The 15,645-nt window shown below is 34.9% G+C and overlaps 1 protein-coding gene across 2 annotated transcripts in view; it reads left to right on the top strand.

Moving 5' to 3' along the window:
• The window catches only part of SGCZ (sarcoglycan zeta), a 542,868-nt gene that overhangs the window by 32,100 nt on the left and 495,123 nt on the right, over window positions 1–15,645 (top strand). The window contains exon 1 of one of the 2 annotated variants that reach the window (XM_042982633.1): window positions 6,787–6,836. The exons of the other annotated variant lie outside the window; for it this stretch is intronic. The gene's annotated coding sequence lies outside the window, so the exon portion shown is untranslated. Of the gene's footprint in view, window positions 1–6,786; window positions 6,837–15,645 lie in introns of those variants that run through there. 2 annotated transcript variants of the gene reach the window in all.

The raw sequence follows: 15,645 nt of genomic DNA on the forward strand, positions 1-15,645 counted from the left end.
CCCAAAGGAACAGGCTTTATAAATTTTATCTAAAGAGATTCTGTTATGACACACTGTTTTACCATTTCTTCTGTCAATGACTCATCTAAGTATGATTCTAGTCGCAAACTTGAAAACTTGGTAGTTTCAGTCAATTCAATCCAGAAGCGACTAACAATGTACATTAAATTCTAAATTTGGATTCTAGTTAGAACATAAAAACTCCATTGTGACCTCTTGCTAAATCCTTCAGAGCTCTGTTGAGGACATCCATTCAGCATGTGCCCCTCCAACAGAGTCACTCCTTGCAGGTCCTCATGGGCAGGTGCACCATGCAGGTCCTCTATTGCTTGTGTCTACCTGACCCTCTGAATGGACTTCTTTCCCCACATCAGGGAGCCTTTCTTCTTAAATCTTCTGTCTGCTATCATGAAACTATCCTCATAAAAAATCTGAACTCTACCAGTTCAGTGTCCTTAACAAACAAACAAACATACATTAGGTTCTGACTAATCCAAGCTTTTTGGCTATAAATCCTAAATCCTCCTCTCCTATCTTAGGAGAAAAAAGAAAAAAAAAACACTCCTTCCTCTTATATATAAAACACAAATTTTCATGACTACTGTGTCCTGAAATCCTAACTTGGAGGCTAAAAGCTGAATATTGTTTGGTTCATTGTTCTTGCTCTTGTTGTTTTTAATGGTTTCTTTCTTTCCTTCCTTGAAGAAATAGACCCTTTGGCCTAGAGCAGCAGGAGTTACCAAGAATCTAAAAAAATCCCAAATGACTTACACATATTTATATATAATATTTACTTATATATTTGTATTTAATAATTAGATTTCTTTTGCCTAATGCATATACTGCTATTTACTAAATTTTCTCATGAGTGACATATTTGCATCAAAACTAATTTTTTAATGTTTATTTATTTTTGAGAGACAAAGACAGAATGTGAGCAGGGGAGGGACAGAGAGAGAGACAGACAGAGAATCTGAAGCAGGCTCCGGGCTCTGAGCTGTCAGCACAGAGCCTGTTGCGGGGCTCGAACCCGCAAACCATGAGATCATGACCTGAGCTGACATTGGATGCTTAACCAACTAAGCCACCCAGGTGCCCCAATGTTTGTTTATTTTTGAGAGAGAGACAGAGTGGGAGTGGGAGAGGGGCAGAGAGAGAGGGAGATAGAGAATCTGAAGCAGGCTCCAGGCTCTGAGCTAATAGCTCAGAGCCTGATTGCAGGGCTCCAACTCATGAACTGTGAGATCGTGACCTGAACCGAAGTCAGGCACTTAATCCACTGAATTTATTCCAAAACCAAAACCAATTTTTTAATTACTTAATAGCTACTTAGTAATCATTTGTCTTCCTATATAATATTTGTTAAACCATTCCCGTAACACTGATTTGGATTCTTTCTGATCTTTTGTTAGGGTAGGTAATATTAGAACTTTAGCTACATGTCAAAATGTTTCTTTATGAATGATATTGCACCAATGAATTCCACTGCATTTTTTTTTCTAGAATAGAGGTTTGCCAAGAAATTCATTTTCTCATTAGCATTTGAATGAGGTGTATGCTGAAAATATTTTTCAGCAAAGGACAAAACAAATCACCCAGAATCGATGTGTGACTCTTCATTAATTTGTGTTAGTTCCATTCATTTATGAATCATTATTAATTTGTATAAATTTTAGTATAGAGATGAATAAAAATGGAATTTCAAACAACTCTGAAATATCTTTATTTCCAGAAACATTTTTAAAGCATTAATACCTTTAAGTGGCTTTTTTGTTTTCCAGAGAGTTCCCCAATCCATCTCATACTTACATACATACAGACACACACACACACACACACACACACACACACACACACACACAAACATTCTCTTAATCTATCTACTTGGGGTCGTGAAGATTATTTCCCAAAGGAAAAGAAAATGATAGACCTATTAATGAGGGAAGAATCAGTTTTTAGATATTCCAGAGTAAGTCTTATTTTTGAGTCTGAGATTTTTAAATGAGAAATAAATTATTAAGATACAGTGAAGAAAATAGACATTATAGGGGATTCTAGTCTCTGGATCTCTATCAAGGTGATGATTATTATTTGACTGTTTTGAAACGGAATATCTTTTCCCTGGCTTGTGCTTATTTTTTAATTGTTAAAATTAAAAATAGGCAGGTCTTTTGTAGCTGAGAGTATCAAACAATTCAGCAAATTTAATTTTTAAAAGAACTAACTAATTTGAAGTTTAGAAGTGTATGGGTTGCACTCCCTTTAATATTTCATGAAAATGCCATTATGACTATCTTACATTTAGTTTTTCAACTTCACAGTTCAATTTCTGAAGATATTTTGTGTTCATGTTTGTACAACTGTAAACACTCACCTCTCCCCTTGATTCCTTCACATTTGAATCTGCCCTTCCTCATGACAATATCTATATTATAAGGTCTTATAACAGATGTGTCTTATCTTTTTAAAAAGAAACAATTTCTGCCTTATAATATAGTCGGCTGTATGCACCCTCTATCCCCATTAAAAAAACTGGTCCCTACCTTGCAGCCAGAAACATATCTTACTCACTGTGTATTTGCAGCAGGACCTGGGTCAGTGGCTTACACCTGGTATATCCTTGACATATACCAATTGAATTAAATAAAATCATTACAGCTGAAGTTCCCATGATGGGCAGACCTATATAGCATAAACATTGATAAGCCCCCAATTTAAGGTTTTTTTCTATTTCATTTGAGTTTATTCAGTGACATTAAACAAATCAGGGTGCTCAAAGTTGTCATACTTGAGTATGTATAAAGCAATAAAAAAGTAATTGCTAGGTAACTCGGCTTACCATATTCCTTCTTCTAGTCTCCTTCTGATTACTTCCTTTATTGTACTACTTAAAGAGAAATGCAAAAAATATATGAACTTCTCTTTGAGAAAGCACCCTTAATCACCCTCTAGGAAATCAATTCAACTTGGACTTTACTTCTGGATGCCAGGTTTGGGAATGATGTATCAGAAATCCTGGTTTTTATTTATTTTTCATTTTTTAAAAAGTTTATTTACTTATTTTGAGAGGAGGAAGGGCAGAGAGATGGAGAGACAGAATCACAAGCAGGCTCCACTCTGTCATCACAGAGCCAGATAAGGGGCTTGAACTGACGAATGGTGGGATCGTGACCTGAGCCGAGATCAAGAATCAGACACTTAACTGAATGAATCACCCAGGCACCCCAGAAATCCTGGTTTTTAAAGTGCTAAAAAGAAAGGGTCAAATCTTGTGTCTCTAAACCTCATATAGTTTTGATTAATGGATTACACTTACCTCAATATCTTCAATTAAATTTTACTTTTTCATACAGTGTTTATCCTTTTCATATAGTAGTAGTATTTTTTTTAATGCCAGGAGGCCTATGTAAGACCTCTTTTTCAGTGAAAATTATACTATTATTTACCTAACAATTTCCTTCCAGGGATCTCATAGAGACTTATAGACATTGGTGACAGATATTACCTATTGAAATCTTCTCTTCACATGATTTGCTACTGTTCCAAGGCAGTTTTCAACCAAGAAACTAAGCCATTTTATTATAATCCCAGCATTGACATTATATAATATTAAAATAAGAGAATAAATAAATAAAATGAAATAAATATCACCACAGGAAAAACTCTGTTTACTCTTAAGTATTAATGAGCTCATCTCCATATTATTCCAATCTCAGATGGAACCTATATTTAACTAAAGGCAGCCATTGAGATATTCAAACTGTCTTTCCTAAAAATAAAATGATACATAATTAATTAAAATGTTTAAAAGTAGTTCTTAATAGAAACAAACATTTGATCACTTCAATATACAACAAAAGAAACAACACTAGTAAAGAATCCCTTCATTGTCCATAATGAATTTTAAAGGTGGAATCATTTGTTCTGAGTCTGTTTTTGTTAATGCTAGTCGGTAGCCTGAATTTAATTTCATCTAAATTGTCCAGAGAATTCCATTATTGCCATGGAATATTAACGACCTTGGAGAGGGATGGATCTTCATTTTGTCATTTTTTTTTTCAAGCCCGAGACTTTAAAATGATATGCTTGCATTTACCAGACTTTTAAAAAGAAACCTCATATAAAGCACTACAGTTTGGAATGAATCTGTAGAAACCTGTATTTATAGGTTATTTTCTCTCTACCTTGCAGAGTTTGGGCACTTCATTTTTAAAAAGCAGTCCTTTAGAGTCTTTGTAATGTAATTACCTTTTTGTTCTGCGCACAGTAATCCAGTGACAAAGGAGTAAGTATCTGCTTTTCCCGCTGAAAATGATCAATGATCCTCATTCTTAGGATCATATAAACCTTATCACTCATTGGAAACTATCAGGGATCTGGTTCCGTCCCTTATAGCAGGAACAATTACTCTTTTACAAGTGTCAGAATTAGATTTTTAACTACAATTTAAATAAGTGTTTTAGAATAATACTCTGAAATCTTTCCGATAATATTGTGGCAATGTACTTATGAGATTACATGAGGCACTTGTGTATAGTGTGTATGTGGGTTTCCATCTGTCGGTGGTCACATAATCAAGAGAAGCCTGAAAAGCTTGGTTTTTTGGACATATTTCATTTTCCATTTCTCTTTTCTTGATCATGTAGGTCCCACAAGTTGAGATCAATAATACTTTCTAGCTATTTGATAATTGGCACTTTATTTGTCTACCCTGTGCATTTTGCTGGGACTCACAGTTTGGATAGTTAATTGAAATTGAAATTTGGGTGGCATTCAAGAGTGCATGTGGTTTATAACTGCTGCCAAATTGTCTTGCATAAATGTTATGAAGAATCAATGTACCATATTGAGAAGGAAATGATGTCTGTTTGAAAATGGATTATTTTGAATCCAGACATAAACTATTATTGAATTATCAAAGCGAATGAACTAATAGTATACAGGGGTGAAGTCCACCATATAGTTTGAAGGAAAAAGAGATTTCATGGAAGTTATATTTAAGCAATGATTATCTTGGTACAGAGGTTAAAAAAAAAACAGGAAAGAAAAAAAAACAGTGTTGGAAATCTGTAGTCTGAAGGACAGTTAACACTTTGGCGATGAAAAACCAAAGGAGACCAAATGTATGCTGATGATCATTGAGGAAGAGAAGAGACAAAATCCAATTTCATTTAGTTCTTACTATATGCCCATTGCTATATTTATTATTTTATTTATAATTTTGGTCAATATCCACAAGAGGACCAATAGGTAGAGGTTATTAGACCCGATTTACAGATGAGAAAGTTGAAAGTAAAACACAGTCAATATATAGAGAAACAAGACTTTAAATCCAGGGCTGTTGGAATATAGACCAATAGTTTTCCCACTTCATTATGCTCTGTTAGTATATGATGAATATGTAAACAGTATCATGTACTATTAGAAGCAGCGGTATTGGCATCAGACGCTGAATTGTATTTTGGCTTCTCCACTTATTGAATGATTTACCTATTATCTCTAATATTTAATAGTCTCATTGTACAAAAAAAATTACCACAAATAAGCAAAGAAGTCATCACCATCACTAATGACAATAACCCTGCCGCCACCACCAACAGTGACCACAAAGAAACCATATCATAGACTTCTTCTTATTCACTCTTTCCACAAATGCATATTTAACTCTTATTACATGTCAGACATTTTGTTAGAGGTAGGATGTACCATGGTTAATAAAATATCTCTACACCTTCTCACTGAAAATTTTAGTTTAGTGGGGGAAAATAGTAAATTTTAATTGCAGTTGCTGGAAGAATCATAACAGATCAAATAGAATCTATGAAAGAGGATGGGGGTTGTTTAGGTGTTGTAGTCACATAGCATGGCAGGTAAGTTGATACCTGAAGACTTGGAGGATGAGAAGGGGCCACAGTGCTGAGAGATTGAGTCAGGGACATAACAGGTAGTTGGCACGGCATGAATTAAGTCCTCAAGGATGTAAAGCTTTTTGTGGTGTTGAGGAACAAAACCATTGGAGTTAGAACTTAGAGGGTAAGGAAGTTTTACAAGTTAAGGGATTTGTAAACCAAATAAGGAGTGCAAAAGAAAACCATTGTTGATTCTGAGTTAAAAATTTAAAAAGGCATAATCATGTATATATCTCTCTATATATAGATATATATCGATATATAGATATAGATATAGATATAGATATAGATATAGATATAGATAGAAAGTAAGTCAAATTGCTTGGTAAGGAATAGATTGAAAGTGATGGAATATTGTATGAGAGAGGTGACTAATAAAGACGTTATTTTAACAATATTAGTAAGTCTTACATCTCTTTGTCCTGCATCTAGGTGGTAGTAGGAAAGTTGGAGAAAAATAGCTGCATTAATGATATATTTTAAAGGTGTAGTTGGCCATGCTGCTTAATAAATTAGGTGTCGTGTTGATCTAGAAGGAGGTATAAAGAATGGTTCTAAGTTTTCTGACATATTCCAAGTGAATAAAAAAATGTGAAATTAAGAGGCAACACTTATTTCATCTTTCCTTGTCAGCACGACCCTACATTTATTTCACTAATTCTTTCTAAATTGCTGCATGAAAATCCAGGATGTTTTCTAATTTGAGGATTGTAGTCTTTACTCCTATTCCTCAAAATGGCCACATTACATAATTCCTAAAGGAACATTGCTTCTATCTGGCAGTAACACATCTCTATGATTGTTTTTCTTAGATACGGAACATGAGTGAGTAAAATTCTAGAATTCACCAAATATTTTTGTTTTTAATGAAGACAGCATTTGCTTGTTACTTATGGACTGTTACATTTGAAGGAAACCTTTTTCCAGGTAAGGGGTGAACATTCTGCTGAACCTTTTTGGCAGGTTAATTGGAGCCAGAATATAGTCCAAAATCAAGGGATTGAAAACAAAGATTCAGGAAAGTTAGAAATAGGAATTGAACTCAGATTACTGAGATTCGGTTCAAAATTGGAAAGCAAGATTAGGGGTTAGAGCAGACAGTATATAGTAATATTAGACTTAATTCTTGTCCCTTTGGTACAAACAGAGAATGTCGACATTTATTATTGGTTAATTTGATCTCCATAGTCACTGCTACTGAGTGGTCTGTTTGGGAATCAAACCCAGATCTTATTCTGGAAATAAAGGGACAGTAGAATGCTGAGGAGTTAAACAGTGGCCTCTCTGAATGTCCATTTCCCCTTTGTAAAAGGAAAATTTCTTTTTTGACATGGAGAGACACATCAAAATATGTTTAAGTAGAAGTAACAGATGCTTCTCTTAACTATTTTTTGATTATTAAATATTTTTATTATTAACTATTAAGTATTATTTATTAAGTAAAAGTAGCAAATAATTCTCTTGGCTTTTTACTTTCTATTACTTTGATAATTGTATCCTGGAAAAATGGCAGTCCTTTTAGAGGCCTGTTATCGATTCATTGGAACAGGTAGTAAACATGGCTCCTAAAAGTCCCGTGTACATTTTTAGAGTTCATCGTACATGCCATGGGACTCTCATCTGATAAGAACATATCTATCTCTTACTAAGTGAAATGACGATATATTTCAAGCTCTAATGTACAGATAAGATTCATGACTTATGTCTTGACACCCACTTTCCTGTATGTCCATGGCAGACTTCAATAATTAATCTTGGCATGCTTTCCTGCTGAGTCTACAGTAGGCCTCACAATTCCTCTCAAAAAAGAACACTCCATGCAGCCCCTGGCAATCATTTGGGGTTGGCAATGGAATGAAGATGATTTGTCATTCTCTTCCATAGAAGTAAACCTGTGCCTTCCTTGATACAGAAAATGACATCCTAACATTATATTAACATTTTTGATATATGTTTCTTAGAAAAAAAAAAGGATGACAAATGAGAGTAGTGTATTCTAAGGAAAGAGTAATAATAGTTTCTCAGAAAATAAGCCCTATGATTTCTCAGCTTTAGTTAGGCTGTATTGTTAAAGACATTGAATGACTTTTTGTTTTTGTTTTGTTTTGTTTTTACCATGGTAGCAATGCGAGAAGGTGAGATACATGGCTAGGCAATCTTATGTTGACAATAAGATCAGCAGGTTATGTATAACTAAATCATTTCATCATATAGGCGTTGAATACTTGCAGTGTAGTTAAAAATTGAATAGCGTTCTGAGAAGCAACAAAGATAGGACTGGGGTCCTGACCTTAAAGAGATTAATTACTAAATAGAATAAAATTTCTCAGGAGATAGTATTTATTTTATTTAAATGCCCATAATAAATAAAAACCTGCTATCACAGAAGAGAGGTAAATTGTACCGTACAGCTAACAAAGCTCAAGTTCACAAGTCAAGGGCAAGAAAAATTCATCTAAACTCCATTTCTGCATCTTCCTCTCTCACATTTACATTTCTCTATATTTATGTAAGTGTGAATGAAGATTTAACATTTACTTTAAAAGAACCTAAAAGTTTTATAATAACCTTGTTTAAAATTCCATTATTGTTAAAAAAAAAACCCTGTTCATTTGAAGCTAAAGTCAGGAGCCATTTCTTTTACATCTTTGTTTGCTAAACCTTCTTTAGTAGTATTTTTTTAATGTTTATTTTAGAGAGAGAGAGAGAGAGAGAGAGAGAGGGAGAGAATGTGCATGCATGTGTGAGAGGGGGAGGGACAGAGAGAGAATCCCAAGCAGGCCCCATGCTGTCAGTGTAGAGCCTGACTCAGGGCTAGATCTCATGACCAGGACAGCACAATCTGAATGATATCAAGAGTCAGACACTTAATCAACTGAGCCACCTAGGCACCCCAGTAATAGTTTTAAGCAAGTTAAAAATTGTTTTTGAATGAACAGAACTAAAATATCTATATGTGACAAGCTTTCCTTGACATTTTCACTTGTGCACGACCATGCTCATGTAACGTAACATCTCAGGTTCTCGGTGTTACCACCTATAAAATGAAGGTTTTGCCTTGTGTTCTTTCTGAAATTCTATGGCTGGCCCCAGTTGCCTAATGGATAAGGCATTGGCCTCCTGAAATTCTGTGGCTGTGTTTGCTGAGTGTCTGTTGTTTTCAAGGTATTTTTGTGGACCAAAAAGCCCACAGCTTTTCTCTAAAGTTGATGTATTCAGGAATCAAGGTTGCCTTGGCCCAGAGGTGGAGATACCTCATGGCCTAAGCATATACTCTAAGGCCACCTGTGCAAGAGTAGCCTTGACTTTATGCTCAATAAGAACTTGGGCCTTGTATTTCCCCCAAGATATGTTAGGTCCCTTCCTAAAATCTCCTTGTGCTTGAAGTGTTTCTTGGCTTATGCATTGTTTTCTTTCCTTTCTGATTCTATTACTGCATGCCTACTATGTGATTTCCCAATACCCTATGACAACCGTGTCTTGCTTATTTGCTTTCGTTTTCTATACATAATGGATTCATTCCCTTTTATACTGTGCCTTCCCACATCTACCTCTTAGGGACTGGACTTTAGCTAAGAAATGGTGACTAGAAGATACCATTGGCACCTTTTAAATGAAGTGTTTGAAAAAACTTAATTTCTAATGAGGGATATCATATGCATAGTTTTAATGCACAATTACAGTATGGTACAATAAGATACAAAAAAATGTTGGTATAGAAGAACATAGGAAGGACAATCTCAGTCTACACAGGGACACTAGCTTCCAAGAAGAATTGGAATTTATTGGACTCTTGAAATATAGTTAGGATTTTAATATACAAAACCTATATTAATTATTTAGGTTATGCATTGCCATTGACATTAGTAACTAAACCAAGTTTACCTAAGCACCATTCATGTATACAAGTCAACCTCATACCGTGTTGTGAGATAAATGTGAGTTAAAATCCATGCTCTTTTCATTTATTAGCTTTGTGACTTGGGATAATTTCTCCAAAGCAGAAAAATTGCTATATATTAGCATTATAGGGTTTTAAGGATTAATTAAAGGGTATCTATAAATCTTCTAGCATAGGACCTGGAACATAAAAGGAATGCCATTTTCTCCATATTCCTCTCTAATACAGTACCACGGTATATCCTTATTGATGTTCTCAGATGTATCGTGTTAAAGAAACAAAAACAAAAAACAAAACAACTGTACCTAATAAAAAAGATAACCTCAGTGAGGCTCAGGAACAGCTTTTGAAAACAATCAAATAGCAGGTGCCATCCAGTAGGCTTCACATATCAGACTGGATTCAAGGAGGAATAACTGCTTCTGCCTTAGTGCATAAAACGTATGTGTAGTGCCCAAAAAGTCATCTTTGTAGACAGTCCGTTAAGTATTTTCATATTCTTGCCAAATAGGAACTAATGCAATAGTCTAAGTGTACAGTTCCCTTTATTTAACTTTAATAACATTCTAACCTAGTTTTCTATCTATAATTACACTCTCAAGGTATAAACCTTAGAGAAATCCTTTCACACATACACAAGGAAATATAGACGAGAATGCTTAATCAGTGTTTTCTTATAAGAAGGAAATAAAAGCCATCTCCATGTCCATCAAAAGGGTATTAAATGTATAAATTGAGGTATAGTCATAAATGAGATTAGTAGTGAAATGAGTAAATTCTAGCTGCCCATAAAGCATGAATGAATCTCAAAATAACATTAGTAAAAAAATAATGTTGAAGAGGGATTATATATAGCACGATCCATTTTAAAAAGGTACAAAAGCATACATTTTAATGATCATAGAGATGTATCTAGTACAAGCATAAAGAAATTCATGGGTAAGTTTATACTCAGTTTATAATTGTAATTACTTTAAAGTTAAAGTGATTAGAAAAAGGTCATTAGAAGGCTTGAACTCTATTGTAAAGTTTTATTTTCTAAACAAAGTGGTGGGTTATACGATTATTTAATTTTGTATGTGGTTGATGTAATCTATACTTAAATACAATAATTGAATTACTTTGAATTGTTTTTAAGCTTTGTACTTAAAAGTGATATAATACAAGGCTTTAATGTAAAAAGATGCATACATGTATTTTTTTTTTTTTTTTTTAGGTTTTGCTTTTTTTTTTTTTATTATTATTTTTTTTTATTTTTTAATATATGAAATTTACTGTCAAATTGGTTTCCATACAACACCCAGTGCTCATCCCAAAAGGTGCCCTCCTCAATACCCATCACCCACCCTGCCCTCCCTCCCACCCTGCCCTCCCTCCCACCCCCCATCAACCCTCAGTTTGTTCTCAGTTTTTAACAGTCTCTAATGCTTTGGCTCTCTCCCACTCTAACCTCTTTTTTTTTTTTTTTTTTCCTTCCCCTCCCCCATGGGTTTCTGTTATGTTTCTCAGGATCCACATAAGAGTGAAACCATATGGTATCTGTCTTTCTCTGTATGGCTTATTTCACTTAGCATCACACTCTCCAGTTCCATCCATGTTGCTACAAAAGGCCATATTTCATTCTTTCTCATTGCCACGTCGTACTCCATTGTGTATATAAACCACAATTTCTTTATCCATTCATCAGTTGATGGACATTTAGGCTCTTTCCATAATTTGGCTATTGTTGAGAGTGCCGCTATAAACATTGGGGTACAGGTGCCCCTATGCATCAGTACTCCTGTATCCCTTGGATAAATTCCTAGCAGTGCTATTGCTGGGTCATAGGGTAGGTCTATTTTTAATTTTCTGAGGAACCTCCATACTGTTTTCCAGAGCGGCTGCACCAATTTGCATTCCCACCAACAGTGCAAGAGGGTTCCTGTTTCTCCACATCCTCTCCAGCATCTATAGTCTCCTGATTTCTTCATTGTGGCCACTCTGACTGGCGTGAGGTGGTATCTGAGTGTGGTTTTGATTTGTATTTCCCTGATAAGGAGCGACGTTGAACATCTTTTCATGTGCCTGTTGGCCATCCGGATGTCTTCTTTAGAGAAGTGTCTATTCACATACATGTATTTTTTTAGTTAAATTCATAACACAGCAAATAGATGAAGGATTAAGAAGTATACTGGTTATAAAACAAATAAGTCACAGATTAAAACAACAAAGGGACTATAATCAGTAATATTGTAATAACTTTGATTAGTGATAGTACCCTTGTGGGAAGCATTTTGTAATTTGTATCATTGTTGAATTACTATGTTGTACATCCAAAACTAATTATATGTCAATTATACATCAATGAAAATAATTAAAAACTTAAAATGCTTGTTTAACAATATAAAATAAACTTCATACTTAAACCACCTTTGACATAAAATGATACATAGATGTGTTTTTAGCCAGGGTCCTACCACAACCAGTTACTTATTCCAGAGTGCAGACATGCTATTGTTGTCTTGCCATGATACTCTTTGTTGGTTGATTAATAGATGTTGAATGCTAATAGATTACAACTTGTACTCCAGTGTGGAGACTTGCACCTGGCTGATGAGACTCTTCCTTATCAGGAAATGCCTGCCAAATTTGAGTCACTCACATTGGCAAGACCCTTAACTAATGGCTGAGTATAAAATTCTGACCTCATTTCCATGTGGAACAGTCTTTGTGGAGGTAGATTCTAGTGAGGATGTTAAGTAGGCATCCGAGAAAAGATGATAGATTCCAGGTTTCAGAGTAATATATAGAGCAGTTTACATTTGTGAAATACCAGTATATACATGTGAATAAAGCAATAGATGGGGAAACAAACAACATTGGGCTTTAGGTCAAATAAGGGGATGGGAGGCCAAATGAATGCAGAGAATCCAATAGGACTACAAGATGAGGCAGTGAGATAGAATGAGTACCAAGGGAGAATGATGTCTAGCAGGTGAAATAAAGAAACTGTTGAAGAAAGAATAAATACTCAGCAGGGCTAAGTGCTTCTAGTATACGGAGTTGTTGTTGTTGTTGTTGTTGTTGTTGTTGTTGTTGTTGTTTTTAATTAGAGATCTTTTATGTAATCACTGGTGACTTTTGAATATTTTGGTGAGGATACCATCTGATAGGAATGAGGGTTAGAAGAAAATGTGAAGACTACAAAATAAACAGTTCTCTTGAAGTTTTGTTGTTGTTGTTTAAGTTTTTGTTTGCTTATTTTCTCCCTATGAAGTGAAGCAGAGAATTGAGGCAATATCTAGAGGAGAATGTGAAGAGTGTGGAGTGAGGGGTCTTTGTCTTGTAATATGGAAAAATGCAGCCTTTTATATGATTGTAGGAGAGATTATTTAGAGAAGGAACAGACGAGTCAGGGAGGGGAATGTTGTCAGAGATTTAGAAAGAAGAAAGATTAGAGGTTTGTCTTATGGGCATAATCTGCTCATCCATTAAAGGAAGAAGAACACAGTTTATGGGTATAAATGAAAGTACTACTCTAGATTTAATGGAGTGAAAATTGAGAAGCTGTCTTCTGCCTTGTTCCCTTTTCTCTCCTGAGAGTGAAGACAAGAAGGAGACTGAGATTAGAGAGAGGAAATTGTGAAAAGCTGGTTTGGCTGGTTGGAAGAATGAATTGACCAGAGAAAGGTGAGAGACGAGAAAGAGCAACCATGATATTTACAATCATGAAATTAATGTGAGTGAGACCAGTCTGGATGGTTGTGTGTCCTTTTATGACTACATTTACATGTAAGAATGCACATGCTAAATAAGCAGAGAATTGGATATAAACATAGAGGTGGTTTTGACAAGTGAGTACAAAAAACCAAGGATGGAACACGGGATCTACACAAGAGAGTGATTATAACAATAGGCATTGCATCTAAAACAAATGAAGTTCGATATGAGGATGAAGTAATGTGATGGTTTAATCATTGGATTGGAGTGCCAGAGAGAAGACCCTTTGAGAAGTGGTTAGCCTAAAAGTTAAGGGGAAGTGGTCAAAGGGAGGGAGGTTTGACACTGAATTATGGAGAGGATGAAGATTTTCTCCGTGACAGGGTTCTTTGCATGATCATGTTACTGAACAAACAGACCAGTTAGGGTAAAGAACAAAATCATTGGAGCAGAGGAGGGCTAGAGTCTGAGGTGCTAGGATATTATAAAGATTATCTATGTGGATATTGAAATCAAGAATTAATTCAGTATAATGGTGGAGAGAGACAGAAAAAGTGAGCCTAATGCTAAAATTTTTAAGTCATTGGACAGGGAGGGATGGATATCCTAGAGTTCCCAAGTGATTACAGCAAGGGGATCAAAGTCCATAGCCTTTTAAAAAATCTCTTTCAAGAAACATAAATAAAATGATACAAAGTTAGAAGGATACTAGCAATTAAGCAAATATTTGTAACAAATATCACAAAGTCTTGATAAAATTAATATATAACGGGCATACAAACCAGCAAGGAAACATTAAATCTAATTATTAAAATATGCAGATTTAAACAAATACAGTAAAACCTTGGATTGTGCCTAACTTGTTCTGTAAGTGTTCTGCAAGGTGAGCGAACATTTCTCATAAATTTTAACTTGATAAATGAGCGATGTCTTGCAATACAAGTAGTACATGACCCTGAACATCACATGATCACAACTGATCCAATTGTTCTTCTCTCTCTCTCTCTCTCTCTCTCACAATCTGTCTCTCGCATGCTTGCTGCCAGACTATGGGTGATCATCTCCCATGCTCAGATGCTTGGTCTCAGGCTATGGTGTTTGGCAGAAATCAGTGATTTTTTCAGAATGTTGGAAGGTGCCCACAAGTGGCACTGATGTATTTTTTGTCATTTCAAAGCACCTATGGACAGTCCTTTGCTTTTCCATACAAGAGGAAGCTTAGGAATGCTTTGCTTCATTCTAGGTCAGGCTGCCTGCACATATAGACCCTTTCCTCTGCTGCCTTATTGCCAGTTACATTCAATACAGTATATGACAAGAGTTTATTAATACTGTACTGTAGTCAACATCATGCGAGCGTATACAATGGTCCCTGTGCAGAGAGAGATTCCATTGAGCCAAAAGATAGCAGTGATTCCATTAGTGATATTGAAGGCAGTCCTACACAGTAACCCTCCTCTCTTTTCTCCCTCACACCAGCCATGGAGGTTTTCAAAAGTAAGTTCAGGTTCATTTGTTTATTTTTCTTTATATTTTGAATTTTCTTTTTATTTTGTATTATATTACAGTATTGTAATCATTTTTACATGAATATTTTTGGGTTGTGGAACAAATCATCTGAGTTTCCATTATTTCTTATGGGGAAATTGCTTTGCTATACAAATGCTTTGGTTTACAAGCATGTTTCTGGAATGAATTATGCTTGCAAACCAAGGCTTTACTGTAATTCAAAGAATCAGTATAAGTCACTAATAATTATATGAGAAAAATACCTCAGCTTGAAATGAGATAAAATCAACATTGTTACCTGTAAAATTACCAAAACATTTAAAATGATAATTCTCAACATTTTTCCAGGTTCATTGAAATGGACACTATTATCTGAGGTTGGCCATTGTATAACATTTTAAAAATCAATTTAGTGATATACAGCAAAAACCTTACATAGGTTCATGACTTTTGCCCTATCTCCAGTAATGTCTCCACAACAAACAAACAAAAAACAAAAATAAAAAACAAAACCAAAAGAAAACAAACAAACAAACAAACAAAAAAACAGTGGTTCAGACAAAGATTTGTGTTCAAATGTATTCCTAAAAGTATTCTTTACAATGCAGGAATAATTGGAAATAATAT

The sequence above is a fragment of the Panthera tigris genome, chromosome B1 (genome assembly GCF_018350195.1).
Source record: "Panthera tigris isolate Pti1 chromosome B1, P.tigris_Pti1_mat1.1, whole genome shotgun sequence".
Classification (NCBI taxonomy): domain Eukaryota; kingdom Metazoa; phylum Chordata; class Mammalia; order Carnivora; family Felidae; genus Panthera; species Panthera tigris.